This window comes from Neopelma chrysocephalum, unplaced genomic scaffold, assembly GCF_003984885.1.
Source record: "Neopelma chrysocephalum unplaced genomic scaffold, ASM398488v2 Primary Assembly neopelma1_95512, whole genome shotgun sequence".
NCBI classification, from domain to species: domain Eukaryota; kingdom Metazoa; phylum Chordata; class Aves; order Passeriformes; family Pipridae; genus Neopelma; species Neopelma chrysocephalum.
The window spans coordinates 1-4919 of NW_020924183.1; the positions used below are offsets into that span (position 1 = coordinate 1).

Genomic DNA, 4919 nt, shown 5'->3' on the forward strand with positions numbered 1-4919 from the left:
GGGGGGGGCCTCGAGGGGGTCACTGGAGCCGCCTTCGCCCAGGTCAGGGGGGGCCTGACCCCAATTTGGGGGGGCCTGTCCTCGTTTTGGGGGTCCTGACCCCCTCCTGGGGGGTCTTGGGGTTATTTTGGGGGGTCCTGTCTTCATTTTGGGGGTCCTGGGGCCATTCTGGGGGTCCTGACCCCATTTTGGGTGGGTTTGGGGTCATTTTGGGGGGTCCTGAGCCTATTTTGGGGGGTCCTGTCCTCATTTTGGGCCATTCTGGGGGATCTTGGGGTTATTTTGGAGCGTCCTGACTCCCTTTTGGGGGGTCCTGACCCCATTTTGGGGGGTCTTGAAGCCATTTCGGGTGGGTTTGGGGTCATTTGGGGGGGTCCTGATCCCATTTTGGGGAGTTTTGGGGGATCTTGGGGTTATTTTGGGGGGTCCTGACCTCATTTTGGGTGATTTTGGGACCATTTTCTGGTGTCCTGCCCCCATTTCGGGGGGTCTCCCCCTCCCTGCCCCCCCTATTTAGGGTGGGGGTCCCTCCCAAACCCCCCCTGACCCCCCCTGACCCCCCCAAACCCCCCCTGACCCCCCGTTTTTGCCCCCCCAGGTTCTGACGGTGGCGGCCACGGAGCCCCTCACCCTGCACCACTCCCCGCCCCTCCCCCCGCCTTTGGGGACCCCCCCGGACCCCCCCCGAAATTCGGGGACCCCCCAAATCGCCGAAACCCCCCAAAATCCCCCAAATCCGGGAGGTTTTGGGGTGGATTTCCGGAGGGTTTACGAGTTCCTGGCCCGGCTCGGAGGGGGGGGGAACGGACCCCCCCTGAGCCCCCCAGGTGAGACCCCAAATTTTGGGGAGGGGGACCCCAAAATCTGGGGGAAGGGGGGAGGGTTTGGGGAGGGTCCTGGCCTCGATTTGGGGGGTTTTGGGGCCGTTTTGGGGGGTTTTGGGGCCATTTGGGGGGGATTTGGGACTGGTTTGGGGGGGGGTCCTGAGGCCATTTTTGGGAGGGTCTTGCCCCTGTTTTTGGGGGGGTTTGAGGGTCCTGACCCCATTTTTGGGGGTCCTGATTCCAATTTTGGGGGTCCCGACCCCATTTTTGGGGGTCCCACTCCCATTTTGGGGGTCCTGCCCCAGTTTTTGGGGTCTTGCCCCCATTTTTAGGGTCCTGACTCCGTTTTTTGGGGTTCTGATCCTGTTTTTGGGACTCCTGACCCCATTTTGGGGGTTTTGACCCCATTTTGGGGGGTCCTGACTCCATTTTGGGGGGTCCTGACCCCATTTTGGGAGTCCTGCTCCAATTTTTGGGTGTCCCAACCCCATTTCGGGGGGTCTTGACCCCATTTTTGGGGGTCCTGCCCCTTTTTCTGGGGGTCCTGCTCCCATTTTTGGGGGTCCTGACTCCAATTTTGGGGGTCCTGACCCCATTTTTGGAGATCCCGCCCCCATTTTTGGGGGTCCTGACCCCATTTTTGGGGCTCCTGCTCCCATTTTTGGGGGTTCTGACCCCATTTTGGGGAGTCCTGACCCCTTTTTTGGGGGGTCCTGACCCTATTTTGGGGGTTCCACCCCCCTTTCCCCCCCCAGAGGCCGCAGTGGTTGTGTCCTTACTGGGAGCCCTCCCTGCTGAACTGGGAGCACTGGAACAGCTCCGGGGCCTCCAGAGCCACTTCCGGGGGGTCTTCGGGGCCCTGACGACCCCCCAAAACCCGGGGGGGGCCCCCCCAGACCCCCCAAAACACCCCCGGGACCCCAAAACCCCCTGGGCGGGGGTGGGGCTGTGCCCCCTCAACCTCTTCCTGGTGCCACTGGGAGCACTGGGAGCACTGGGACGGGGGGCGTGAGGGGGGACCCCGAACTGGGGGGGACCCCAAAAATTAGGGGGGACCCTAAACATGAGGGAGAGACCCCAAATATTGAGGGGGGACCCCAAGTATTGAGAGGGGGCCCAAATATTGGAGGGGGGACCCCAAAAATGAGGAGAGACCCGAAATATTGAGGGGAGACCCCAAATATTGAGGGGGGGCCCCAAAAATTGAGGGGAGACCCCAAATGTTGGAGGAGACCCCAAATATTAAGGGGGGACCCCAAATATTGAAGGGGGGGGGCAAATATTGAGGGAGGGACCCCAAATATTGAGGAGGGGACCCCAAATGTTGCGGGGGGCCCAAATATTGGAGGGGGGGACCCAAAATATTGAGGGAGGGCCCAAATATAGGAAGGACCCCAAATATTTAGGGGGGGACCCCAAATATTTAGGGGGGGCCCCAAATGTTGCAGGGGGCCCAAATATTGAGGGAGGGCCCAAATATAGGAAGGGCCCCAAATATTGAGGGTGGGACCCCAAATGTCGGGGAGGGATCCCAAAATTTGGGGGGGATCCCAAATCTGGGCGAGGGGGCGGGTCCCAGGTCGCAGGAGGGGACCCCAAATTTGGGTGGGGTCCCCAAATTCCTGGGGGAGACCTCAAATACCTTGGGGGGGGGGGCAGAGGCTGAAATCTGGGGAAGGACCCCGGGTTTTGGGGAGGGAGGAAATAAAAGCTTTGATTTGCCCGAAATTGGGGTGTTTTGAGGTCTTTTGGGCAGTGGGATAAAGGAGGGGGAGGGGAATCGAAACTGGGAGGGACTGGGATGAACTGGGAAGGGACTGGGAGGCACCATCTGAGCTCCCCCCCGGCCTCCCACAGTGGTTTCGTCCACCAGGCCCCGCCCTTTTTGTCACGTGACCCTCTGTTTACCCCCGCCGGCCCCGCCCGCCACGTGACGCGCCCCCTTCCCTGCGCGGTGGCGTCACTCACGTGATTGTGACGTCAGTCACGTGACGGAGCCGCAGCACCGCCGGATCCTTCCGCGCCTCCGCCCCCGGGAACTGGGATGAACTGGGAGCCCTTAGGGAGGGGACTGGGATAAACTGGGAGCCCTTGGGAGGGCACTGGGAGGTACTGGTGTGAACTGGGAGCCCTTAGGAAGGGACTGGTGTGAACTGGGAGCCCTTAGGAAGGGACTGGGATGAACTGGGAGCCCTGAGGAAAGGACTGGGATGAACTGGGAGCTCTTAGGAGGGCACTGGGAGGTACTGGTGTGAACTGGGAGCCTTCAGGAGGGCACTGGGATGAACTGGGACCCCTTAGGGAGGGACTGGGATAAATTGGGAGCTCTTAGGAGGAACTGGGATGAACTGGGAGCTGTTAGGAAGGGACTGGGATGAACTGGGAGCCCTTAGGAAGGGACTGGGATGAACTGGGAGCCCTTAGGAAGGGACTGGGGGGCACTGGGAGCCCTTAGGAGGAAACTGGGATGAACTGGGAGCTCTTAGGAAGGAACTGGGATAAACTGGGAAGCCTTAGGAGGGAACTGGGATGAACTGGGAGCCCTTAGTAAGGGACTGGGATGAACTGGGATAAACTGGGAGCTCTTAGGAAGGGACTGGGATGAACTGGGATAAACTGGGAGCTGTTACAAGGGGGTTTGGGCCCTTCCGCCATTTGCGCAGCGCTGAGGGCAGCGGCGTTAGGAGGGTACTGGGATGGACTGGGAGCCCTCAGGAGGGAACTGGGATGAACTGGGAAGCCTTAGAGGGAAACTGGGATAAACTGGGAAGACTTAGGAGGGAAACTGGGATAAACTGGGAAAGCTCCGCGATCCTTTCGGAAGCCACCGGGGCCCTTCCGCCATTTGCGTAGCGCTGAGGGCAGCGGCGTTAGGAGGGAACTGGGAGCTACTGGGAGCCCTTAGGAGGGAACTGGGATAAACTGGGAGCCCTTAGGAAGGGACTGGAAGGTACTGGGGTGAACTGGGAGGTACCGGGATGAACTGGGAGCCCTCAGAAGCCACCGGGGCCCTTCCGCCATTTGCGTAGCGCTGAGGGCAGGGCCCTTTGCGCCATTTGCGTAACTTACGCAACTTCCGTAACTCCCCTCCATTGCCATTAACAGTCTCCCCTTACGCAATTTGCGTAACTCCGCCCCTTTACGCACTTTACGTAGCGCCCTCCCCATTGGCTGCCGCTGTTCCGCCTTACGCCGTTTGCGTATCTCTGCGCCGTTTGCGCAGCGCTGAGGGCGGCGGCGTTAGGAGGGCGCTGGGATGGACTGGGAGCTTTTAGGAAGGAACTGGGATGAACTGGGAGCCCTTAGAAGGAACTGGGATAAACTGGGAGCCCTTAGGAGGGAACTGGGATGAACTGAGAGCCCTTTGGAGAGGACTGGGATGATCCGAGAAAGGTCCGCGAGCCCTCAGGAAGCCACCGGGGCCCTTCCGTCATTTGCGTAGCGCTGAGGGCAGCGGCGTTAGGAGGGGACTGGGATGAACTGGGAGCCCTTAGGGAGGGACTGGGATAAACTGGGAAGCGTTAGGAGGGAACTGGGATGGAGTGGGATAAACTGGGAGCCGTTAGAGAGGTACTTGGATAAACTGGGATAAACTGGGAGCTCTTAGGAGGGGACTGGGCCCTTCCGCTATTTGCGTAGCGCTGAGGGCAGGGCCCCTTTACGCCATTTGCGTAACTTACACAACTTACGCAACCTCCCTCCGTTACCATTAATAGCGCTCCCCTTACGCAATTTGCGTAACTCCGCCCCTTTACGCCATTTGCGTAGCGTCCTCCCCATTGGCCGCCGCAGTTCCGCCTTACGCCATTTGCGTATCCCTGCGCCGTTTGCGCAGGCGCTGAGGGCGGGGGCGGGCCCGTATCCCTGCGCCGCCGCCGCCGCCGCCGAAGCCGCCGAAGCGTCTCCGGTCCCGGCCCGGTCCCGGTCCCGGTTCGGCCCCGACCAGGCCCCGGCGCCGGCCCCGACCCGGCCATGAAGTTCCTGTACAAGGAGGAGCACCCGTTCGAGAAGCGCCGCTGCGAGGGCGAGAAGATCCGCAAGAAGTACCCGGACCGAGTCCCGGTGAGGGCGGGGCGGGGAGAGCGACCCCCCCCC

The 4919-nt window shown here is 61.0% G+C and overlaps 1 long non-coding RNA gene across 1 annotated transcript; it reads left to right on the forward strand.

Moving 5' to 3' along the window:
- Window positions 1-2155, forward strand: LOC113980886. The gene is made up of 3 exons (XR_003538243.1): window positions 1-42; window positions 599-827; window positions 1580-2155. It is a non-coding gene; the product is annotated as an uncharacterized LOC113980886 (long non-coding RNA).
- The last annotated feature ends 2764 nt before the right edge of the window (window positions 2156-4919 follow it).